We start from the raw sequence: 27474 nt of genomic DNA on the forward strand, positions 1-27474 counted from the left end.
CCTGGGCGTAGGACAATCTGAAGGCAAAGCTATCAGATAAACACGGCATGTCTTTCTGGTGCATCAGTTAACTCAATGACAAGTAATCAAAGCATAACTCATATTAAAATAATTACACACATATTATGGAGGGAAATAAGTTGCAACACGAAGACTTAAATAAATTTTGATTTTTTTTTTTTTTTTTTTTTTTTTTTTTTAGACCACTTAGGGCTAACTACCCTAGTTCGGGATTATGCCTTCATTCTCTTCTTCCTCCTTTAGGGATAATTACTCAGGGGTAAAATTTGAGAGAATCTGCTAAGTTACTCAACATGGCAATAAAAATCTTCCACAATAAGATTCTTGTCCACCTTTCAACCTTACCTTCCCCTATAATAAGTAAAACTTCCCCTGTGACAGATAGATTGATCTAGTAACACTGCCAAAAACAAACAAACAAACCTGGGACAACACCTTAAGAATGCTAAAAATTCTATTTCTACTAATTGTGTAAAAAATGTACAAGTATTGGGGTGCCTGGGTGGCTTAGATGGTTAAGCATCTGCCTTTGGCTCAGGTCATGCATGATATCAGGGTCCTGGGATCGAGACCCACATCCGGCTTCCTGCTCAGTGGGGAGTCTGTTCTCCCTCTCCCTCTCCCCCTCCACCCCACTTGTGCTCTGTCTCTCTCTCAGAAAATTGATAAAATCTTAAAAAAAATTTAAATGTACAAGTATTATGTTCTCCTTTGTATAACTTCAAATATTCACAATTAGAAGTTACTCATGAGCCCATCTCAACTACTGAGAAACTTACAAAGCAGGAATAAATGTGCAAACATGAATGTGCAGAGCAAAAAGGGATGATGCCAATTAAAGCTCACACATTTTTGTTTTAGAAGAAACCAACGTACCATTACTATTTGTCTATTTTTAAATTTGTATACAAACCCCTAATAAAGTGACCTTTTTAATTTTCCCAGGACACAGCAATTAAAAAGTAGATAATTACAAAGCAGGGGGGAATGAGAATAGTAGCAGGGACAAGTGCACTAACAAAAAGTGGAAGCAAGAGTTAGAAATAGTGACAGCAAGAGTTAGAAACTAACCAACCAGACACAATCATCAAAAAGCAAAAAAAAGTGTAGGGCCATTCAGTGCAGAAAGACATCAAAGATGTCAATAGCCCCAAACAAGTAGCATGGACAGGCTGATGGTCCTTGTGCTGGATTCCTCAATATCCACTTGACCCCAAATTATAACAAGTTCATCACTCTCTGCTGGCCAGTGACTGGTCTAAAACTGGGCATGCAAACCAATCCTGTCCAATGAGTTCTGTGATGAGGTCTGTGCGATGACCCCCAAGAATTCATTGGCCATTTGCCACAGACAGAGAAGGGTGCCCAGCACAATAGGTAGGGCAGAATTAAACAAGGAACAGAAGAACAGCTAGACCCAAGATACTAGACTCGAAACCTGCCCATCAGGAACTATGTGAACTATACTATCTACCTATTGAAGCCTTTTTCCATTGGGATTTCCATACCATGCAGTCCAAAACTTCTCATCACACAGATTAAGCTGAAGACCTGGCCGCAGCATTGGGTGACTTGGGAGTAAGAGACTTACTCTCTTTGAGCCTCAGCTTTTTCACTGAGAAAAGTTTCCTCGTTGATAACTGTGAAATTTTAAGGCAAAAACATATTGCATCATATGGCAGTCTATTCCTCCAAAGGCTGGCACATCCCAAAAATCAAGACTATAAACAGACTATATTTAAGAAGCTAGATCGAGTGGAACATATTTTTGTCCAGATTTATTTTAAGGTAATTAATAACAAATTCTAGGAAGTTTTTTCTTTAACATGACAATGAGTATCCTAATCCCAGAGCTAATAACAGATCTAATGGAAAGTGCTAGAACTGTTTATAGATATATATGAATAATATTTTAATTTATATGTATGTAACTTTAATTGTGGTAAAATACACAACAGAATTTACCATCTAAACCATTTTTTAAAAGATTTGTTAATTTGAGAGAGAAAGTGAGAGGCCACACAAGTAGGAGGCACAGAGGGAGAGGAAGAGAGAGTCTCAAGCTGACTCCAAATGAGCCTGGAGCCCAATGTGGGGCTTGCTTTCAAGACCCTGAGATCACAACCTGAGTCGAAACCAGGAGTGGGACACTTAACTAACTGCACCACTCAGGCACCCCAACCATCTTAACCATCTTAAGTGTACTATTTAGTAGCATTAACTACCTTCATATTGCTGAGTTATCATCACCACCTTTTATCCCCAAAACTCTTTTCATCTTGCAAAGCTGACACTCTGTACCCATTAAACACTCACTCCCTACTCTCCCTCCCTCCAGCCCTTGGCAACCACCATTCTATTTCTGTCTCTATGAATCTGACCACTCTAAGTGCTTTATAATGGACTTTTTTTTTAAAGATTTTATTTATTTATTTGACAGAGATCACAAGTAGGCAGAGAGGCAGGCAGAGAGAGAGGAGGAAGCAGGCTCCCCACGGAGCAGAGAGCCCGATGTGGGGCTCAATCTCAGGACCCCGGGATCATGACCTGAGCCGAAGGCAGAGACTTTAACCCACTGAGCCACCCAGGTGCCCCTAATGGACTTTTTTGGTAACTGGCTTCTCGCACTTAGCATAATGTCCTCAACGTTCATGCCTGTTGTAACATGGGTCAGAGTTCTTTTCCTTTTTAAGACTGAATAATATTCCTGTGTGCGTGTGTGCAAGTGCGTGTATATTTACCACATTTTATTTATCCATTCATCTGTCAATGGACACTTGGATTCCAATGGCAAAATATTTGTAAAACCAAAAAGAAAGGAAATCTGAATAGAAACAAGAATAATGAAAGAAAATGCAGGAAACCTTGTGTGCCTGATTAAACGCAAAGGAAAAATTCCAAAATTGTTATCAGAAGCACCCACTGTGTGTGTTTAGGCATCAGGATTGATTTCTTTTCAACTCTGAACAGGGGGGTTTAAGCTAATTTCGTCCATTGTCCCAGAAGGCGAATTCTCTGATTCCTAAATGAGGGAAATTTTTCAGTAAAATTTTAACACCTTATTTATACTAAAGGGAACATAGAGAACATTCCAAATGGCCTTCGTTGGTTTGGATCGGTTTAGGTAACCAAGAACAGGGATTATTGATTTACTTATACTTTTATATAAGCACTGAAAAGGAATAACATAGCCCAGCAGTGAAAGCAAAGGCAGGATTTCATTATTTTTTTTTAAAAAAGAATAAAAGATGTTATTCATAATAGTGACCCTGACTCCAACAGATGATAATGCTTTACCTATTATTTTACCCACATGCTGTGCAGTGCCTGGGGTCTGTCAGAGCCAAGCAGGTGAAAGGTGACAACTCTAAGACATTAAAATAATACTGGGAACAGGAAGCCCTTAACCCACTTTCCAATCTGCTTAGTGGTTGCACTTTGGGGGCAGAAGTGGTCAGGATGGGATGAAGGAGTGGGTTCTGATGGCAGTCTGGAAGTTTTATCTGACTTTTCAAGGGCACTCCCTCAGGGAAACTGGCTAATTTCCCAGATGTTTTATGAAATTCTCACATTTCCATTCTAAAAATGATTTTTTTAATGGGCCTTAAAAACCAGGACTTAAAGACAACAAAAGACCATACAAAATTGGGTGCGTGGAAGCTATTATTAATGTCCTGAATCCAAAAATATTCCTAGGGTCTTTGATAAGTTAAAAAGGTGTCAGTGGAATTCATACCTTTTCATTTTAATTTTCTAAGCAAAACCCAGACTCACAGGTTTTTCGTCCCTTAGAGGACATGAGCCATTTCTGTATGGGTGACCTGTGAATGTTAGTGTAATAATAATTCTAGGCTTAAAGTAGTTAATATACTTACACTGAATTTTTAATCTCTGAAATTTTGGATGGGTTTTCCTGTCCCAGAACAGAGTATTCTTACAATATGTCCAGGAGGGAGCTCTGAGACTCCAATGCCCTTTTTTGTTTAACCAAATGGAAAATTGAAGGCAAAGAGAGGTGTTTAGGGCACGTAAATAACCAAAGTGGAAAGGGGCTAATGGGTTTTCGGATTCCTGTTACCTCTCCTTTTGTCTTTGGGGAGGTCCTTTGCGATGCTACAGTATGTCAGCCCGGTCCTCCACCTGTCTCACCTCCTTCTCTTGCCCCCCACAATTCCTTCCACGCCTCTATTCAGCTCAACCTCAAAATCCAGCTCAAAGGTCATTTCCACAAGGAGATTTGAAAAAAAAGTAATCCTCTGTATTCTAATTGGTTTCTTTACTCAATACTTCTCCAGGATCTTGATATTTCGTTATTGTTTACTGTGTATTACTATAAAATATCGGTAAGCAACACCTTAAATTTTTAATTTTATTTTACAAAGGCACACACACAGGTTAAACAGGTTAAATGCTATCTCAAGGTTTAAAAACAGAAATACTCTGACACTACCCCACGCCCTCCCCAAACCGCCCCTCTTCTGCCCTGGAGGCAAACACTTTCGAATTTCTCAGCTGTTTGATCTGGCATTGACCTATCTCTCCATTTCCCCGTAATATGTAATATATGGCTATTTCTTGATTTAACGAGGTGAACATCACATAACATAAAATTAACCATTTTAAAGTGAGGAACTGAGTGAAATTCAGTACATTCTCAGTACAGCCACCACCTCTACCCACTTGCAAAGGATTTCCATCATCCCAAAGTAAAACCTCTTACCCATTAAGCAATTTCTCCACATTCCCTCTTGCCCCACCCCAGTCCATGGCAACCACCAATCAGTGTTTGGTCTTCATGGATTTATCTGAATATTTCTTTTAAATAAAGTCATCCAATAGATAAGCTCTTCTCTCTGGCTTCTTACCATAACGTCCTGGAGGTTCAACCATGCCATAGCATGTACCATGACCTTGCTCCTTATCCTGGCTGTATACTATTCCACAGTTTGCAGACACCTGTACAAATACATGTACTTGTTTGAATACCTGTTTTCATCTCTTTTGGGTAAGTACTTAGGAGTGGAATTGCAGGAATATATGGTAATTCCACATTTAGCTTTTGGAGGAGTCATGAAGCACAGCACTTATCTTGTGTATACACTCTAAATAAATTGAAAGGAAGGCCTTACTCTGAATTAAGTCTGCATTGTGCTAGCTTGTTTTCCTTCTTTCCTTCTCTTTGTTTTTCCAAGTTATATGGCTCCTGATATACCTTCGCAGATGCTCCAAAACTACTTATTCAATAGTGACTTCATCTACATAAACCTGGAGATTGCTCTAAGAAAATATTGCAAACAATATGGTCCTTTTTAACAAAGAGAAATCCCATCATTTATCTTCTTTCGCTAAACAGATTTCAGGTTTAAAAAAGTATAGATTTTCCTTGCTTGCCATCTCTGTACATTTATTCCACATCAAACTCGTCCTGATGTTTTCTCCACCCACACACTCTTCTCCCCAGATAAAGGATTTATCAGTAACTAAAAAATAATGCAATTTTAAAACTGCTTTAAGGTTGTGATGAATAACAAAGCAAGCAAATGATAATCATTTAAACGTGGCAAAAACAAACTTGAGACAAATCCTGAATCATGAAATACTTCCCTGTGACAAAAAAACTTGCTTATAAACAAATGGCCCTTCAGAATATCCTCTGCTATCCTATACACCATGTTGGAATATTTTGAAAAAGAAAACTGTTCTCCTGGGTACAAAGATATTTAATAGATGAAGGGCCATTTCAGAGGCAGTCCCTTAGGTTAACTCCTGGCACCACACTATTGAGGATAATACAGGGTGAGGAGGGACAGAACATTCGAATTTAGGCTGCACCTACTAAATCACACCCTGAAAATGGAAACAAAGCGGATTTATGCTAACCAGCAGGAAAGCCTGATCATAACGACTCTGACACTAAAACATAGCTCTAGAAAGTTAAGAAACCCATATGAAAAATGTTTTAAGAAGACACACATATTTGAATGGGATTTATATGTAATCCACTATGATCATTGCTATAGGGGTCTGGGTCTCATTATCAGGATTAGCTGCACTTTTCTGAACAACTGGTTTGTTTTTACATGGTAGACACAACGAATCATGTCGCTGATGATGTTTTTACCTTGGCATTGGCTGCTAATGAGCTCAGAGCCCAATTTTCCAACCCACATCTCCAAGGAGGAGGATTTCATAGCATACATTTTGTATACTAATCTCATCCTCCGGTCACTTTCTTCCTATTCCTGTTTCCACTCTCACTGTATATATCTTTATGGCTCTGACTTGGGTTAAAACCTAATAGGAAGAATGTAAGAATATAAAGAAATCAGCATCTCCAGCCATCCCACTCACAACCAAACTTGTGATACTAGGATTCTAACCTTATATGGTATCTTTTCTGTAATCATTTAAGGTTGGGGCAATCTTAGGGCGATCTTTACTGCTGAGCTTGAGAACATGGGCACAACTTCCTGGGCTTCACTTTCCCTCAGTAGTCAGTGGGTAAAATTCATACCTCATCGTGTGATTGTGATGCAGGACTTACACAATCCATGCAAAGAGTTTAGTACTCTGCATGGACCATACTAAGTGCTCAATAAAAATCAGCTCTTGTTAGCCACGTATATTAACAAGTCCTCCTGTGAGCTTAATTTAGACAAAATTGAAAAAAATCTGAAAGCAGAATCCAATTTACTTCATTTACAAATGTACTGGCATGAGGGAAACTAGTATTTCTTTTTTTTTTTTTAAAGATTTTATTATTTATTTGACAGAGAGAGATCACAAGTAGACAGAGAGGCAGGCAGGCAGAGAGAGAGAGAGAGAGAGAGAGAGAGAGAGGGAAGCAGGCTCCCTGTAGAGCAGAGAGCCCGATGCGGGACTCGATCCCAGGACCCTGAGATCATGACCTGAGCCGAAGGCAGGGGCTTAACCCACTGAGCCACCCAGGCGCCCGAAACTAGTATTTCTTAATACCAAGAAGAATCTTGAGTTTAGAGAAACCTGGAGGTGAAGATAAGGTGAAGAGGTAAAGACAAGTTGTAAAAAGAAGGACAAAGTAGACAAAGAGTTTAGTATTGAAGGAAAATGCTATTTTTTTAAAAATATTTTATTTGTTTATTTCACAGCGAGCTAGAGAGAGAGCACAAGTAAGCAGAGCGGCAGGGAGAAGGGGAGAGAGAGAAGCAGGCTCTCTGCTGAGGAGGGAGCCCGAAGCGGGGCTCGATCCTAGGACCCCGGAATCATGACCCGAGCCGAAGGCAGCCGCTTAACCAACTGAGCCACCCGGGCACCCCGGAAAATGCCATTTTTGTGCATGGTTTCTGTTTATTTAAGGTGTGTTTGTGCCTGTGTGCATGTTTCAGATGGGGGAAACATGTGGGGTGCCTGGGGGGCTTGGGTCGTGATCTTGGGTTCGTGGGATCAGCCCTGCCTCAGGCTCTACCCTCAGCCACGGGGGGGGGGGGGGGGGTATCAGCTTGAGAACCTTTCTTTCCTTCCTTCCCTCTCCCTCTGCCCCTCCCCCACCATGCTCCTGCTCATTTGCTCTCCCCACCCCCCAAAATGGGTGAAACACTAATATACACCATGACAGGTTCAGGGACAATGACAAGTATAAACAAACCTTACATGTGAGAAGTTGAATACATGAAAAATAAGTACCTCAAAGAACTACAGATGATGTCAAAGATTTAAAAAAAAAAAAAAGGTCACGTCCATTTGTTGTTATGGACATGTGAATACCTTTTAATTTACACAGTAGATGGAGATATAAAAAGCTGCTCCTAGTAAACTAGATCAGCTTTCCCCATAGACTTATAACTTCAAATTTTGCTATGTGTGTCCAATGCTGGGCCAGACTGGAGGTGGGGAGGGGGGAGAGTCTCCAGAGGGAGATGTCAGTTGTAAATACAATACTTGGGAAGGTCCAGCAAATTTCATTTTATTTGGGAAAAGCCAAAGCAGGTTTACCCTGTAAGTGCAGGAAATCCTAACTGTGTATACTGAATTTGTTTTAATTTGTAATTTGTTACCCCAAATTTTTATATGTTGAGTTGATTTAACACAAGGGATGCCTAGTACAAAAGGATGATGAGTTTACCTATTCAGAACTGCGACAAAATGTACGCATAAGAATCCAACACAAAGAGAATTTGATAATCACACTAAGCCCTACGTCATAGATCAGAGTTTTGTTTTAGATGGATTTAAATAAAGGTATTGCTCATTTATTTCATAAGGAGAAACTTTCCAAACGCCCTGAGCATACTTTTGCTTCATTTTGGTGCACAGTTCATATATTTTAATGATACATTCTCATCTAATGTGGAAGTATAAGCATAAATTTCTTATATATGGCAGTAGTCAGAATGCTCCCCTAAAAGGAATGAAAAGAACAATAACGCCTTTCAAAACAGAAATACACCATTTGTATCACTGGTGCCACAATTTCTACTTTCTTATCACTGTTAAAGCAAAAATAAAACCATTAACTTGCAAATTAGGGGAAAGTGTTTCCCTTTAAAACAAAACTTTTTTTTAAAGATCATGTCCTTCAAAGGTCATTTTGGTGAACTTAGTAATGCCATTTATCTTTTAAATAAAATGCTGTAAAAGTTAAATGTAAAATCATGTCAGCTTTGCTTTTCTCTCATGGGCAAGTTTAACTGTTGAAATTTAGGTAATGTGATTATTTCCTTTAGAATCAGTTCTACCTTATTTTTTTTTTGTAAAGATAATGTCTACAGATGAGAGAAAATGAATATATACGTTTTGACATTGAAATTCCCAAAGTTACATGATAATCATCTGCTTCATGCTCATTTTAAATCTCCCTGGTATATACTTGAGACTTCACATCGTGAAGCATAAAATAAACATAAAATCTGATAGCTACATCGAAGAGACTCCAAAATTAATCAATTTTTATCATTAGGTCGCATAATATTCAATAGTAAAGAGGAAGTAAGGTAAAATAAGAAATCACAGGCTCATCATAAATAAATTATTTAGGACATTCTATGTACAAACTCTGGTCATAGTACTTCCATCAAATTTATTTACTTCTTCACTCACTTCATTGACTGAACAAACATTGAGTTAACTGCCAAAGAGATAAAAATGAACAGGCCTCGTCTCTCTCCTCTACCATCAAAAGGGAGAGACAGACATACAAATAACAGTTACAATATAATCAAGTAACTGTTATACTAGAAGTGCTTACTTATGCTGGGAAGGCATAGGAGAAGAAACTACCCTGGGGATAGAAGAACCACCCCATACCTTAACTGAGAGGTCTCAACTACCAGTTGTACATGGACAAGGTCAAAGAAGAAATCTAAGAGAAGTGCAGGTATCAGACTTGGACAACTAGCTGGCATCTATCTCTGAGAAAGCAAATATAGAATGGGGAGTAATCTGGAGGAATGGAAGAAAGGGTAATTATTTCCGATTGGTACCGCTTATGTCAGTGTATACGCAGGTCTGGCTTCAGAAGAGAACTCTAAGTTGAACAGATTTGAGAGTAAGTGTGAAGCCAAGGATATAAAGGAAATTTCCTAGAAGTACCAGACATAGGAGATCATGAAGCATTAATTTTGCAGAGGACTGGAATAATCTAAATTGACTATTTTTTTTAGAATATTTTCAACCCCAAAATCACATCACATATTCTACTGGGAATTAAAGCCAAATTTATTAGAGACACTGAAGAGTTTTAATGAGTGGCTTATGTAAGAAAAACTCCTACTGCTAATGATGACAATGACAAAAATATCACCATGCAAATCAACACAAGCTCCTAGACGGAGAAAAATTTGGCAGAACCTTAATAATTAGACCATAGAAGAGCAGAACTTTTATATTAACTGAAAACATGATCTGCAGAATGGCCATGATTACTGAAATGATCATTCCTGTGATGCTGGTAAACAGGCAAAGGGCCTTTAAAATGTTTGCTTATGGATGCGTTTTTAGAGAAGAACGGTATTTGGATCTTCCTTCTGGTCCATGATAGTCTGCTTGGGTAGGAATCAAATGAATCTGCTGGAAATACAGAAACAAAATTTCTGATGATAAAATAAAACTGAAATGATGAGTGACTGTGAATGGAAATCAACAGCTCTTGATAGTGGCCTTAGGGTCTTAGAAACGAGACATATCTCAGGATGATAGCCAGGGGCAAAAGCCAAATGAACAGTTTTACAGACCAGAACTCATGCCCGATGGGCTTGCAAGAGCCACCCCGGGTATCCGAGCAGGTAAATGCAGTCCAAAGTATGATCGTTTCGAAGAGTACTATTCCATAATGTCCTAACAACTTGCTCTCTGCACTCATATCATCTGCTGTGTCAATTACTCCATGACATATCCCCCCCCCCCCGTTCTTTTCCAAACCCTTAGATCACAGCTGGAAACCTTGGCTTGACTTGGCTTCCCACCCTGCCCAGTTTATAGAGATTCCTACTGACCTCCTGTTGTTACCTTTGGCTGTTCCCCACCTTCATCCTCTGAGATTAAATATAGAACCAAATGCCTGTCTGCTCCACTCCACCCCAACCAGCCCTCTCCTTGCTGCTTTTGGCATACCAGGAGCAATTCTATACTTTTAAGAGGCAATTAACGACTGAATAGGTAATATTCAACTCATCTGAAAATACTCGATTGACAGCAATAAGAAATAAGGCATGCATTAATCAATTAAATGGTATTTATAATGATTAATAATTAGATTACAGTTACATGTGCAACTTCATCAAATGTTAAAAGTAGAAATAATGGCATAACATTTGATCTTTCACAGTAAACACAGAAGTTCAAAGGCCCTATGAAAATAAAATTCAACTGCTTCTGACATTTGCAATGAATATTAATTCAGCTTGAATTATTTGTTAAAAGCTTCAAAGAAAAATGCCCTTGAAATAATGTAGGTTCAAAATAGATACCTGCTAAGTTGCGGTTACATTACAACACAATCATTTTAAATTTACCCACTGGCATTCAATTTCACATCCACCTCCTCTCTCTTCGGGACGGGGTTACTGCACAGCTCTGCAGTTAACAAAGAATTTGGCAGCCCTTCATTCCCTGGGCCCATAATGGTGGCTACGGCTGTACCCCAACAAGTCAAGGGCACAAAGGAACTGGAGGTTGGAGGGAGGGATGTTTATACTCCTTCCTTGTACGCTTCAGCCCTCGAGCTTCAGAGGGGTAAAGTCTAGAAGCTACACTTCTCCCTTAGCAGCAAAGTCCCTACCTAGAGCTCACGTGAAATTTGGAAAGTGCAAGGTACTGTTGGATGGCAGTCACAGGCCGGCTCATGGGTGTCAGCAGACAACCAAAGTGACATTTGACCCAGGGATTTGCCATGTCCAGATTTCCTAAAAATGATTGTCCTTGGCTTGGCTCTCCCATCTTCTAATGGTTGTGTGCGTCTCTAAGTCCCAGAATTAAACTTGTCCCCACGAATGTGTCTTAATCGACTCCCGCGTGTTCTCACTCACTCTTTCCCAGGAGGGGAGAGTGGTTGGTTTGATCTGCTGAAACTTGCTATTCCTTGGACGATGTTTTACCACCAGGTAGGGGTACATTTTCTTTCACAGGGACCCAGAGGACTTGTCCATATTCCTTCTTCCATGCAATAAGCACATCAGGACAGCACCCCCCCTCCCCGCCAATCTTCTGTATTTGTTTTTTATTGATGCTATAAAAAATGACCACAAAGTGAGAGAACTTCATTATCTTAGAGTTCTGAAGGTCAGAAGTCTCATGGGGCTAAATCAGGGTGTTGGCTGGGCTGTGTTCCTTCTGAAGGCACTAGGAAAGAATCTGCTTCCTTCCCTTTTCCATCTCCTGTAGACGGTCCACATCACCCAACTTGTGGCCCTCCATCACTTCAGTGTCTGCTTCTGTCATCACATCTTTCTCTGCGACCCTTTGCTCCCTCTTAAAAAGACCCTTGCGATTATAAGAGGGCCACCCGGGTAATCCAGGATAATATCCCCCTCTCAAGATCTTTAACGTAATCGTATCCACAAAGTCTCTTTTGCCATGTAAGATAAAATATTCGCAGCTTTTGGGAATTAGGATGTAGACACTGGGCGGCCAGGGGAAAGGCACTATTCTTCCATGTCTTCCTCTGGAAGCAGCCTGCCAGCCTCTTCCACATCCAAGCAGGTGGTATACCAGGGTCTGCTATGAATATCTAGTCTCTCCGTCCCTCTGCAAGCACACTTGAGGTTGTAAGGTCCAATTCTTAATAAAGAATAGAAGTACAAAGTCCTACTTTGAATGAAGCCAAAGCACATACTGTAATACAGATTGCACAAAACTCTGCATTGAAGATGATACAGACAAAATCCCTACTTATATTTCCATCTGGCTAGCAATCTTGCCTGGTTGGTTTGCATTACTGATCAGAATCCTGGAGAAAGAGAAAAGGAGATGGTGACCCAGTCCCCAAAAATCATTATACCCACTCTGCAGATATGTGATGAACTACCCAACTATTCTCTTATAACAGACTTGGTTTCTTTGTCTTTTTTTTTTTTTTAAGATTTTATGTTTAAGCAATCTCTACAACCATCATGGGAATCAAACTCACAACCCTGAGATCAAGAGTCACATGCTCTACCATCTGAGCCAATGAGGAACCCCTCTTTTTTTTTTTTTAAGATTTTATTTATTTATATGACAGACAGAGATCACAAGTAGGCAGACAGGCAGGCAGAGAGAGAGAGAGAAGGAAGCAGGCTCCCCGCCGAGCAGAAAGCCCGATGCGGGGCTCGATCCCAGGACCCTGAGATCATGACCTGAACTGAAGGCAGAGACTTTAACCCACCGAGCCACCCAGGCACCCCAAACGGACTTGGTTTCTAATGTACCTCTTCTGCAATTCAGGTTTAGTGAAACAGACTCTTCAAAATCAAGGTACACCTGTAGAAATCTGAACTTGAGTGGAAGTTCAACACAACATGAACCCTCTGCGAAATATAACGACTTCTCCAAAAACACTTTCACTATTTGACACTAAAATACAGTAAAATCATAACACCCTGTATTTTCCTATTTCATATCGGTACAGAACAAAAAGCCTTGAGAATGCTGATCAACGAAGCAGCTCTGTTCATTCCCACTGAATTAACAAGGAAGCCCACGCTGTTCACATTGTCAGTTTCTTCAGCCAATACAATCCTCATTAGCTATAAATAAAGTTGTCTTCCTGACATTCGTAACTGAATATCTAAATCAATATCAGATGCAGAAATGTCCTTGGTGACAACAGAGCAACTGTGTTTAAAGAACATAATACCTGCTAGGAGCCCCATCATCTGTTTAACCGAGAATAGCATTATTTGATTAGAACACAACAAAGCATTAATGGAAATTCTAAGACAATAGGATGGCAAAGCCAGAAATTACACTGGCCTGAATTGTAATGCAGCTCAGGGATTCTCTGGCCTAGAAAACTGCAGGCTGCAGAAGGTTATGGAAAGGCCCTACTCCACTCCTGCCACTGTATTTCTTATTCCCTCAAACATCATTCATTCATTCATATCCGTCCATTCATTCATTCCCTCACTCTGTGTTTATTATATGCCCACCCCCAAAGATGCAAAAGTAAACAGCATAGTCCCTGCCTTCGATTTGTTCACAGAAAAACATTCAAAAAATGAGCTCTTCACATGCTCTGCCAAGAGCATAGCCGAGGTCACTGGGAGCAAGAGGAGCAGTCAGTCATTCTACACAGAGCTCCCAGCAAGAAGCAACACAGCCAAGTGGCAGAGCATAGCTCTGTGGAACCAGGCCACCTCTTGGTGACTAATCTGTCCTTCTAAGTGCTGTGTATTTTTTTTTTAAGATTTTATTTATTTACTTGAGATCGCATCGAGGGGAGGGGCAGCAGGAGAGGGACAAGCTGACTCTGTGCTGAGCAGGGAGCCGGATATGGGGCTCAATCTCACGACCCAGAGATCATGACCTGAGCCGAAGTCAGGCTCATGACTGAGCTACCCAGGTGCTGTGTATGAGTCAGAAATTATGACACATTTTAAGCACAAGAAGAGCTATACAGACATAGTGATAAGGGCTACACAGGTATAAGAAATGCTATAGAAGTGTTCCGTAACTAACTTGACGTTTCAAAGAGAGGTAAGAATTTGAGACAGGCTTCGAAGAACGGGTAAACATTTGTCCGACACAAAAGAAAGAAGGGTTCAGGTGGACCCGAGTTTCTCTTTCTCTAGAGGTCTTCCCACTGCTGGTGGGGCAGCTTCAGGGAGAGCCCGCCCATACGTCTACTTCCAGAAAAACCTAGCTCCGTCAGGAGGACCTCCGCTGCCCCTTTCTCTCGTCTAAGCACATCCAACATCCTCTGGGAAGTTCCCCAATGCCTTAAAGGTACCGTCTGCAAATCCTATCAATTCTAACTCGAAACCAAATCTCTAGTCTGTCCATGTCTGCCCACGTCACCTTCCACAGTCCTATCTGGATGGGCCACCCCACCTCCGTTCTGGCCCCATTTAACCTCTTCTCCACAAAGTAGCAAGTCATTGTCCTAATATGCCAATCTTTTCATGTTACTCCCCTCCTTAAAACTGTTCACGCTGCCTACCCAGCCATCACACCATGGGTTTTTACCCCAAAGATTCAAATGCAGTAATCCGAGGGGTCACGTGCACCCCATGTTTATAGCAGCAATGTCCACAATAGCCAAACTACGGAAAGAACCTAGTTATCCATCAACAGATGAATGGATAAAGAAGATGTGGCATATATATACAATGGAATACTATGCAGCCAACAACAAATGAAATTCTGCCATCTGCAATGATGTGGCTGGAACTGGACGGTATTACGCTGAGCGAAATAAGTCAATCAGAGAAAGACCATTATCATATGATCTCCCTGATATGTGGAATTTGAGAAACAGAGAGAGGATCATGGAGGAAGAGAGGAAGAAATGAAACAAGATGAAACCAGAGAGGGAGACAAACCATAGGAGACTCTTAATCTCAGGAAACAAACAGAGGGTTGCTGGAGGGAAGGGAGGGGTAGGAATGGGGTGGCTGGATGATGGACACAGGGGAGGGTATGTGCCATGGTGAGTGCTGTGAATTGTGTAAGACTGATGATTCACAGACCTGTACCCTTGAAACAAGTAATACATTATATGTTGATTAAAAAAATAAATAAATGGGGGGGGGGACTGTTCACGCTGTGCTCAAACAAGATCCACACTCCTTACCAACCTCCAAGACACTCTGTGAGGAGGCCCCTACCTCATTTTTCCCTGCATGCCTCCTCGCCCATGCTCCAAACACAGTGGCCATCTTTCAGGTCTGCATTCAAGCTTTCTCCTGCCCCAAGGACTTTGCCTATCAGCCCCTCTCCCTGAAGCCTCTTTCAATGGCTTCTTTTCCTTTAGAGCTCAGTTTGAGAAACAGTGTCCATCAGAGGAAGGAGTACTCAAAAGGAAGGCAGGCAGGTGGAGAGGGCATCCTAGCTCTGCTGCCTCAGGCCAGGTGAGCAGGGAATTCACCTGGTGGTGTTTCCGGGCCTATGCGTCCACCTGTAAAATCAGGGGAGGGGGCCAGATGTATGCTCATTCTTCTGTCCAGCTCCCATCCTTTTTCTTCTGCCCTTAAACGAACGTGACCTTGTCATCTTCTCTTCCTTCCTTCCTTCTCTCTAGGACCAGCCTGAAACCATCTTTCCAACCCTTATTCTATTCCACGTCCCCCTGGTCTCCACTCTGAACCTCATAAAAGTGAAAACCTAAAATAAATGGAAAGAGCAGAAATAATGAGGGATAACTTCCTTCTTTCAGGAAAATGAGAAACAAAAATATGATTGGTGAATCCAGACAAGGAAATTTAAAGAGTGAAAACATGCCACGTGCTCTGAGCTCGTGACGCAGGCCTGTAGCCTGGACTTGCAGGCCATGGTGGTCTGGCTCTTTTGATCGGCCTCCTGCCCGTTTTCCCTCCTGCTCTGCGCACTTCACCCACACTGGCCTCCCTCACTCATTCCCCAAGCAGAGCCTTCAGGCACACTGTTCCCACCACCAGAACGATCAACCAAACTCCCCGATTACCCACGTTCAGGCCACCAGAACCCCTTGCCTTCATTGTCTTGAATGCAGCTGTACTGTTATATTTAATTTGTGATTATTTTATTGTATCTGCCTACTCCTTTAACCTCTGTGTTCTCATAGGATAGGAACCACCTCTATTTAAACTTATAATAAATGTACCTCCATCACACCTTTTAACAGAATATTAGCAGAAAAAGAACAGAACAGAACACATCCTATATATAACGTATTCCCAACAGTAAGTCCCCAGCGTGGTGTCCACTTGGCAACCAAGAATCCTGTGGTCTCTGCAGACCCTGCTGGGGTTTTCTTCCCCATATCCATGCTGCTACCTGGGGTCCAGAACACCACTGACTCCCTCCTCTTCTTCCCATCTTGCATGTGTACTGTTCCTGAAGTGGCTAGAATAGCAGTATTGAGAATGAAGGACAGGAGAGGAGAGGCCACTAGTATGCTGATACCCAAACAAGATGAAGATATATCACTAGGAAAGAGAATTACAGACCAATATCCCTTATGAATATAGACACAAAAATCCTTAACAAATACCAGCAAACTAAATGTAGCAACATAGAAGCACTCTGCAACACGACCAAGTGGAATTTATCCCAGGAATGCAACACTGGTTTAACATGTGATTAATGTAGCATATCGCTTTCACAGAAGAACAAAAATCAAACGATCATCTCAATAAACACAGAAAGAGCATTTCCCGAAATTCAATACCATTTTATAATGGAAACACTCCACAAACCAGGAAGGGAAAAGGAACTTCTTCAACCTGATAAAAAGCATCTTGCAAAACCCCAAGATATCATTATACTTAACAGCAAAAGACTGAATGCTTCCCCCCTAAGATCAAAAACGAGACAAGGATATCCAATGTCACCCCTCTATTTAACATTGTTCTGCAGTTTCTATCCAGGGCAAGAGAAAAGGAAGGAAGGAAGGAAGGAAGGAAGGAAGGAAGGAAGGAAGGAAGGAAGGAAGGGAGGGGAGGAAGGGAGAGGAGCGAGGGAGAAAAGGAGGGAGGGGAAGGAGGGAAGGGCGATGGGAAGGACAATGGAAAGGGGGAGGGAGGTAAGAAGAAAGCAAGCATTCAGATTGCAAAGGAGGGGGAAATATTTAAGAGTAATCTAACAAATAGGTATAATACTTATGCTCTTAAATTATAAAACATTGATGAAAAAATTAAAGACCTAAATAAATGGAAAGCCATCATGTGCTCATGTGTCAGAGGAATTAATATTGTTAAGATGGCTCTTAACATTGTTAAGATCCCTCTACAGATTTAACACAATTCCTATCAACATCCCCACCGGCTATTTTAGCAGAATTTGACAAACAGATCCTAAATTTTATGGAAATTGGAGGGACTCAGAGAGCCAAAACAGTCTTGAGAAATAAGAAGCAAGCCGGAGAACTCACACTTCCAATTTGAATTTACTATAAACCCATAGTATTCAAGACAATGTGACACTGACATAAAAGCAGATATATGGATACATAAATGGAATAACATTGAGAATCCAGAAATAAACCCTCCCATTTATGTTCAACTGATTTCAGCAAGGGTGCCAAGGCAATTCAACTCTTCAATAAACGATGCTGGGACAACTAGATATCCACATGCAGAAGAATGAAATTGGATGTCTTCCTCAAACCAGATACAAATATTCACTCAAAATGTATTAGACCTAAATTAAGAGTTAGGATCACAAAAGACTTAGAAGAAAACCTAAGAATAAGTGTTACTGAATTTGGATTTATTGCACAAGTGACAAAAGAAAAAAAACAGATATATTGTACTTAAAGTATCAAAACTTCTGTGCTGTAAACTAAACCATCATTAAAGTGAAAAGACACCCACCTGTAAGGAGAAAATATTGCAAATCGTGTATCTGATGAGGAACTTACATCTAGACAACTTACAAACTAAGAATAAAAGGACAATTCTATTTCAAAATGGACCATGTGGGGCACCTGGATGGCATAGTTGGTTGAGAATCAGACTCTTGACTTTGGCTCAGGTCTGGGTCTCGGGTCAGTTGTGGGATCGAGCCTGCATAAAGCTCCATGCTCAGCGGGGAGTCCGCTTCCTTCTTCACCCTCTCCCTTTGCCCACCCTCCTCCCTCTCTCTCTCCCTCTCTCAAATGCATAAATAAATAAATCATTAAAAATGGACAATGTATGTAAATAGACATTCACCTATTACCATTAGCCATTAAGGAAATGCAAATCAAAGCCACAATGAGATACACTTCACAACCACTGGGATGGCTGTAATCAAAAACAAGAGCCAAGTATTGGGGAGAACATGGAAAAAACAGAACCCTCCTATACTACTGGTGAGAATGCAGAATGATACAGCCTTTTTGGAAACCAGTTTGGCAGTTCCTCAAAATGCTAAACCTAAGTTATCACACCACCCAACACCCCTTATCCCTAGATATCCATCCAAGAGAACTGGAAATGTGTATCTATACAAAGACTTGTATACAACTCTTCCTAAGGGCATAATTTGTAATAGCCAAAAATTGGAAACAACCGTAATATCCATCAACTGATAAATGGATAAACAAAATGTAGTCTATCCATGTGATGGACGATTATTTGGCAATAAAAAGACAGGAAGCACTGATCCAACATGGACAGACCCTGAAAACATTACACTAAGTGAAAGATGCCAGTTGCAAAAGGCCACATATTTATGATTAAGTTTATAGTAAGTGTCCGGAAAAGGCAAATCCAGAGACAGAAAGCAGATAAGTGGTTTGTTTCCAGGGACTGGCAGAGCAGGCAGAAGAAAGGGAATAGCAAACGGTATGAGTTTCTTTTAGGGGAGATGGAAATGTTCTAAAATGAGATGGTGGCAATCACTGCATAATGCTATGAATCCACCAAGAAAAGTTGAACTTTAAAGTTGTACTTTAAATGGGTGAATTTTATATTATATGAATTATATCTCAAGAAAAAAACTGGGTTTTTTAGTAAGAAAGTGGGTAGAAAAAAAACATACCCAGAGGCCATGCTTTTTCTTATTTACCACTGAGCTCACTATCAATTTACCACTGAGCTTACTCACTCTGAGTGTCCTCATCTCTTTTCCCACCCCCAATTCCCAGAGACCCCATTCTTCCAACAGAGACCCAAGCTTGGCTCCTATGGCGAAATGTTCAGGATAACTTCGCCCAGTCTGGACTTTTTCTCTGAAATATATATAATGTAATTCATATGATGTATCATATAATCTATATTGTATATATTTTTTAATTAGACATTTATACATTCTCAATTTCAAATTCCTGAAATTAGAATTTCCAAAGGTCTACTCTGATCATCTGTTCCAGGGGTCAGCAAACTAAGACCCACTGACCAATATAACCTTTGGCCTATTTTTTGTTTTCGTACTGCCCTTAGAATAGGTTTTACGTTTTCAAATGGCTGTTTTTTATTAAAAAAAAAAAAAAAAGTATGTGACAAAAACCGAATGTGGACTGCAACATCTAAAATATTTACTATCTAGACCTTTATAGAACAAATGTGATGACTCTTGGATCTATCCAATTTTTTTCTACGCTTCACTGAGTGAAAAAAGGCAAGGCTGCAGGGTGGGGGGTGGTCCGGAGAGGGAGAAGACAAGAGCAAAACTTATTTTTAACATGACTGTTCACAATAAAAAGACTAAACTGTGGAAGCCAGCTTGTACAGATTCATGAGAGCTAATTATTAAATTTTCAAGAATTTTGTGAGCCAGTTGATGGCATGGTGAAGTCGACTATCGCAAAAATAGCCACAATTTTCTCTCTTCCAGAGACCCAGCTAAATGAAATCTTTCTGAAAATCTTGTCCCTTCTCTCCTTTTCAGAAAAGAGAGAGTAAGGAAGACTCTTTGAACCTGCTTTCTGGTCCACTGGGAATGTGTAGCTAAGACACCACAGTACAAAGCTAGAAATGAAATAGACAGGAAGTACATAGGGCAATGTTTGAGGTCCTCAAAGAAACCTTAGAGTTGCACTCTGACTGTCTCTAATCCCCTGCCCCCTACCTCCTGCCCCTCCTCTGCCAAGACACCCATTCTTTGCATGATTGTCTGCCTGGAGGATATCCAGGCCCAGGTCCCTGGAGGCGGCTGTGAGTTGAAGGACCCAGCCACAGCCAAGACTGCAGTAGGTAAAAACAAGCTCCTGGCCTTAACCCAGGTAACCGATTGCTAAGAAAGTCCATTTTAAAATGTTCTCACCACAAGAAAAGAAATGGTAATTATGTGACATAATGAAAATGTTATACTTTGTATAATTGAAACTTATAATGTTCTGTCAATTACATCTCAATAAAGCTGGGGGCAGAGGGGCCAGCAACTGGAAGGGAAGATTTCTTGATCACCACTAGAGGGAGGGCAGATCCCACTTTGCACAAAGGAACTTGAAAGATCAGAAAGCTGGTCAAAATGAAGCCACAAGTTAGGAGGGGAAGAGTGCGGAACAGAGGGGAGGAAGAGGAAGTGGAGAGAAAAGGGTAATTGCTTTCTGTCTTCTACAAAGAGGTACTAGATGCCAGCATCCAATCTGATGGACCTGGTGAGCAAAGGACACAGGTGGGATTGAGAAAACTGGCATCAAAACTCTCAGCGAGTTTTCAACAAAGTACCCATATCCTGTGCAGAGTGGAGTCAAAGCAGAGGCCTCAGGGTGGGAGGCTAGGAGAACATCCTGATTCCCAACATCAACCCTTGATACTTGCCTTGCTCGAAACCTTAATTCTCAACGATGTCTACATACTTCGTGTTGATATGCATTTTTTACATTTATTTACACTTTGTTAATTTAACATGATTTTATAAACTTGTTTTTAAAAGCTAATAAATAAATAAATAAGACACACAGTTGGCCCTTGGACAACGTATGCTTGCGCTGTGTGGGTCCCCTTAAAGATTTTATTTATTTATTTGACAGAGAGAGATCACAAGTAGGCAGAGAGGCAGGCAGAGAGAGAGGAGGAAGCAAGCAGCCAGCTGAGCAGGGAGCCCGATGCGGGGCTCGATCCCAAGATCCTGAGATCATGACCTGAGCTGAAGGCAGAGGCTTAACCCACTGAGCCACCCAGGTGCCCCTGTGGGTCTCCTTATACACGAACTTTGTACTGTATAGTCTATGTTTTTTCTCTTCCTTAGGATTTCCTTAATAACATTTTCTTTTCTCTAGCTTCCTATACTGTAAGAATACAGTTGATAATATGAGTAACATACAAAATATGTTTTAATTGACTTTATGCTATACGTAAAGCTTTCATCCAACAGGCTATTAGTTATATTTTGGGGGAGTCAAAAGTTATATGCAGATTTTGACTGCATGGGGGGTCAGCACCCCAACCCCACATTGTTCAAGGGTCAACTGTATTCTGTACTGTAGAACAAGCCTGTAAGGAGCCAAGAGAGAGATTACATACAAAACTGCTAACCTAGATCATCATGGTGTAACGTGATTGATATTAGGATTTTATTCATTAGAAATTAATACTTATTTTCCCATATAAAAAAATCAAACTACAGTATCATTTTTTAACACTCAGCAATGAATTAAATAGGCTTTTCCCAAGACATCTGGGAACCTAAATTCCACACCTAACATTGTCCCTATGAGAAAAACATTTCCAAACAACCTACTTATGAAAACCATTCCAAACAAAATGTGTTTGTAAGCTAGGCAAAAAATTATGTGTATACCAGTTGTCTGAAAAGCTAAAAGTCACTTCCTTTCTATTCTTCATTGTTAGGATAGTTGGGGTTTCTATCCTTGAATTGGAAACACCACCGATGGACCCCACTTCTGCGTCCCCCCCACCCCATTCCCCCAAAACACACACAGTCTCTCCTTTAGAGTTGTGTTGGCTGCATCTTTCACAGTTAAAAGAAAATGGATTTCTCACAGCTATAGTTCAAGGTTGTTGGCCCCATTTTTGCTGCTGTGGTAACTTCTCCTGGCTCCAGAAAAGCCACTCTAAACTAATGTAAATTGGACAAGGTCACAGAGAGTGCTAAGAACAGAACTGGTAACCTATAAGCCCTAAACCCAAGGCTCTCTTTCTATTTCTAGAACAAAAAATGGGCACAAGGTAACATTTCTCTCTGTTAAAGCAAAACCATTATGAACACTTCGGACTGAAAAGACTGCCTGTTAAGTCAACTTTACAAGTTGCTCTGAGCTCAAGACTGCTCTGAGCTAGTAGGAATTATAAGCTGTAGAGTTTAGTGTGGTAATTTTACAGAAATGTAGTAGTGTGCCCAACTTTACCATACAAACACTCTATCTGCTCACAACATCCTGGTAGAACCCATAAAAACATCCTATCAGTTCAGCCAACAATGCATTAAACAGGGACAGTCTATTATTATGCAATTAAGGAGTGTCATTTAGCACAGGCTGTTCCCAGCCCTCGGGATAGCTTTACAGGGATCCTTTTATTTAATTATTATTTTTTCATGTAGTGTCTCATTGGTTAATTGATATGGCTTCATAACTCCTCCCCAGGACAACCAGTGAGAATAGCCATGTTAAGGGATGCCTGGGTGGCTCAGTCAGTTAAGCATCTGCCTTTGGCTCAGGTCATGATCCCAGGGTCCTAGGATGGAACCCCGCATCCTACTCCTTGCTCAGCAGGGAGCCTGCTTCTCCCTCTGCCTGCTGTTCCTTCTGCATGTGCTCGCTCTCCCTCTCTCCCTGTCTGACAAATAAATAAATAAAATCTTAAAAAAAAAAAAATAGAATGGTCATGTTAAGACAAGCAAGAAGAAAACCCAGTAGCAAGAGACAAGAAAAAGAAAAGGAGTGAAAATCCGACCTGCGTGATCAACTAGGTGATGTAAAAGTTCCTCCCAGTTTCCTCTCACATTCCTGTTCTTAAACCTGACTTCAGTAGGTGACTCCATTAAGACAGAATGTTCCAGAAACAGCTCTGTTTTCCAATTCGGCCTTGATCTCCACTTTTGACTCCTGGAATGCCACTCTTTCTGGCCTCCCATTGACACTGCCATTTAAGAAATACATGTGATCCCTTAGGGAAAGAAGACCTTTGCTCCATTTAGGAAGGACTTGCATGGACAGCATGATAAAATGTGATATGTCACCCCAAGGATGGACCTTACCCCAGCATCCTTCCAGAAGCCCCAGGTCAGAAAGTATTTGTGGAAATGATTAGGCCATATCCTGGAGAGATAACTGCATTTTATTTCCTAATTATTTCTAGCAGCAGATGTAAACAACCCCTGGGACTCCTTCAAGGTCATTTCCAAATGTAACAGCTGAGGATCCTGGCAGAATTCTGCCTCTGACCACAATCTTGGTCAAAGGAGAGACTAAAAGGCCAAAAGACCATAGATGACACCGTAAGAATAATGTCTTATACTAATTAAGCATGTACTGCATGCCAGATGCACAGAGAAACACAAAACGTAGCTTGAATAAGAGATATGGTATTTATAGTCACAAGAGCTAAAAGAGAAATTAGTGCAAGAAAGGATGGAACGTTAGAGGGGTATAATCGGTAAATTTGGGTAGCAAAGAGAAGCCCTATGGAGAAGAGGAATTTAAAGAAATATTTGAAGGGGGGCGCCTGGGTGGCTCAGTGAGTTAAGCAACTGATTCTTGGTTTCAGCTCAGGTCATGATTTGGGGGTTTTGAAGTCATGCTCTAGGAAGGGTTCTGTGCTGAGATGGAGCCTGCTTAAAGATTCTCTCTGTCTCTCTCCTCCCTCTTTCTCCTGCCCCACTGGGCTGCTCTTGTGTTCTCTCCCATTCTGTCTCAAAAAAAAAAAAAAAAAAAAAAAAAAAAAAAGGATTTGAAGGAAGTGAAAGAGTACCAAGCAGGAGTTTAGGAGAGAGCATTTCAGATAATTGATAGAGCAAGTCTGAAGTTTCTTAGAAGACAGAGTATGTGGTATGTCACAGGAAGAGGCAGGCAGGAAGTACATCGGATATCAGTATGCAGAAACACAGTGATTGTGGGGAAGCAGAAGAAGTCAGAAGGGCTAGAAGGGGCTAGATCATTTTCTTTACTAAAAGAAACGGGAAGGTCTCGATGAAACATAAGAGTAAGGTGGGAATATGTAAAATGTAAGCAGAGGAGTAGGGTGACCTGACTTTGGTGCTGGTAATATTGCTCTGGCTGTGTGCTTACCCTACACTCTGGTGTGGGGCAATGGAAGCAGAGAAAGAAATAAGGAGACCACTGCAATAATCCAGGTGAGAAACGGTAGAAACTTTATCGAAGCTGGTAGCAAGGCAGGTGGTGAGAGCTGGTCAGATTTGGAATATACTCTGAAGGCACGGCAGTGAGATTTGTGAATGCATTAAATGCTAGCTGGGAAAGAAGAAGGAGTCAAGGGGGACTCCGAAGCTTCTGGCCCAAGCCACCAGGAAAATGGAGCTGTCACTTGCTGAGAGGAGGAGTAAGGGCCAGAACTGGGCTTAGGGAAAGGGCATTTCAGGGTCCCATCTACCCAGAAAGTGATATGCAATGAGTACAGCATTTTACATCCAGAATCTTTACAAGGACACAGCTCTCATATCCAGAATTCTAATTCTACCTAAGTGACACCCCCCTCTTTCACTCCGTCATTATATACTCACTTATTCATTCATTCATTCCTTTATTCAAATGTTTACGGAGCGTTTATTGTTGCCAGACAATATGCTTTGTCTTGGACACGCAGCAAGTAAGAAAATACTTTGTTCCTTTCCCTATGAAACTTACAACCTAAAGCAAAGCAATAAACAAATAATGATGGAAACATCCGTATCCATAGACGAACCCAAACAAAAATTTGATAACCAATAAACAAAGGTGTTGGGCACTTAAGTCATTGCCAGTGGTTGCAGAACTGGGGAGAGATGGGGCTAGAACTTCAGTGCAAGCTGCCTCCCTCCAGAGCCCACACAGTTATGTTACTGGAGCCATAAAACACCAGCCAGTGCTATTCACTGGAGACAGAACACAGCAGCCAAAGAGAATCAGAACTCGACCTGAAGTCCTGCACAGGGGCTATAAATAGGACTGTCACAGAATCTTTTCCAAGCCAGAGTGCTCTCATCTCCAAGACAAGCTACGTAAAGACCGATGATCTCTGAAACCCCTTCTGGCTCTGAAACCACGACCCTATGACGCATAGTGGGAAATGTAGGAAAGTAGACGCGGAAAGCACCCAGTCCAAACTTGACTCCTTCCATGGTTTTGCCTGGGTCTAAACCTGTGTGTGAGGCTGGAAGTCATGGATCCCTGACGAAGTCCTTCACTGTCCTGTCCTGTGAAGGACCTGGAAAAGCAGCAGGAACAGGGAAAGGAGGAGGTGAGCAGGTGAGCAGGTGGGAAATTTAATCCTTCACCTTCTCGGCCCCAATTTTCTCATCTGCAGAAACAAGGCTAGGTGCTTTCTAAGCTTAGTAATCCAGGACCTCACACTCCCGTAACCTCAGCATCTCTGTACCCTAACTACATTTCCAAAATAAAGTCCTGCCCTTTGGAACGTGCTCCTTATCAAATCTGCGAGTTTCATTCAAAGAGTCATTAGATCTAACACTGTAATTCTAATAATAATTCAAGTCACATATCCACCACAGAAGAAACATTTCAGTGTTTGGCTAAAGAATCCCAAAGTTCAGCTACCTTCTTTAAGTATTTATTTATATTTACTTCTAAAATACAATTTTTAATCATCGTACATTGTCCACAATCACAGTACTCTTCCTAGAACTCTGATAATGTCTTAAAACATCTTCAAAATACCTAATAATGGAAAATATGGGTTATTTTCTATTAAATACAAATCATTTGTCAGTGTTGCTATACTAAATTAATGACATCAACCACAGAATACAATGTCTAAAAATAGCACACCTTACACTGACATATTCTGATTTTAAATGCCTAATTACATCAATTAAGTAAAATAATCTTGTTTCATAAGGAGAGAAGATGAAGTTTATAAAAATTCTAGAATGGTCCCAACTCACACAGCACTAAGAGGTTACAATAACTAAATCCAGGATTACCACATATAAACTCTTGACTCAAACCACCAAATTATTATTACTATTGACAAATATTGGTTAATAAGTAATACTGTTGTACACATAATTAAAAAATATGAAGTTTTAGTTTCCTGGTAAAAGTAATACAATTAAATTTACGGGGATAAAACCCTTATCATTCACCTGGGAATCTACCACCTTCTACCTGTGTAATGAGTTCAATTACTTAAGCCAAGGAGAGTTTGCGTACGTGCTTAATCTACACTGGTTAAGATCTATGTATCAATATTTTAATCAAGTTTAAATTAAATATGGTTAAAATACACAAGTAGAAATTTTGCACATTAAATAGCAAAATATTATAAGATGTTTGAAAAAATTATTTTGGTAATTCTAAAGTATGCTTTCATCAACCTGTTCCACTACCCTAGACACATCCCAATCACCATATTATCAACGCATCCACATGAACACCGCATCATGATCTTAATATTTACCATAACACAGTAATTAATAGAGGCCTTGTTCTAAAAAAGTTATTAATCAACATCCACAGAGAGGTATGTATTTCAGAGAGAGAGCACTGAGTTGGGTGCTGCAAATTTCCACTGGGTTACCATGGAAGACAAAAGCTGTTTATTAAAGAATATACACTTCCAAATGTTCACAAGCCCTATCTTTTTTTTTTCCTCTGGCCTCTCCAGATCCCTTGATTTCTTTCCCTTTCAACTCATTCTTTCTCCTTTGATGTTTCCCCAATACATTAGCCTCACAACCTTTATATAGGTTTACTTTCCAAGGCTTCAGTTACCCACAGAGGTTTGGTCAAAAGGTCAGTAGCAGCCTAATGCCTCATCACAATGACTTCATCTCATTGGGGAGGTATTTTATCATCTCACATCAACACAAGAAGAAGGGGGAGTACAGTACAGTAAGATATTTTGAGAGAGACCACATTCACATAATTATTGCAGTATATTGTTATAAGTATTCTATTTTGTGATTGTTAATCTCTTACTTGTGTAATTTACAAATCAAGCTTTATCATAAGTATGTATGTACAGGAAAAAACACAGTATAGGGTTCAGTACTATCTCCAAACTTTCAGACATCTACTGGGGGTCTGGGAAGTGTCCCCTTCCCTGCCCATAAGGGGGGACTACTATACAGCATGGTTATCTTTAAGACACTTGTCACTATAAATAATTTATCCCTTCGCCCATTCATTTAACAGACTTTATCGATGACCTACTATATGCTTGGCACAGTGTTGGCCTCTGAGCATCAAACATGAACGACAGTGTCCCTGCCTTCAGGGAGGATAAAATATAGCAG

General features: G+C 40.6%; 1 protein-coding gene across 3 annotated transcripts in view; it reads right to left on the reverse strand.

Annotated features, from left to right (window-relative positions):
* KIAA1217 (KIAA1217 ortholog) overlaps positions 1–27474 on the reverse strand; it is a 750245-nt gene that overhangs the window by 720907 nt on the left and 1864 nt on the right. The window lies entirely within an intron of this gene.

Source organism: Lutra lutra, chromosome 8 (genome assembly GCF_902655055.1).
Source record: "Lutra lutra chromosome 8, mLutLut1.2, whole genome shotgun sequence".
NCBI lineage: Eukaryota > Metazoa > Chordata > Mammalia > Carnivora > Mustelidae > Lutra > Lutra lutra.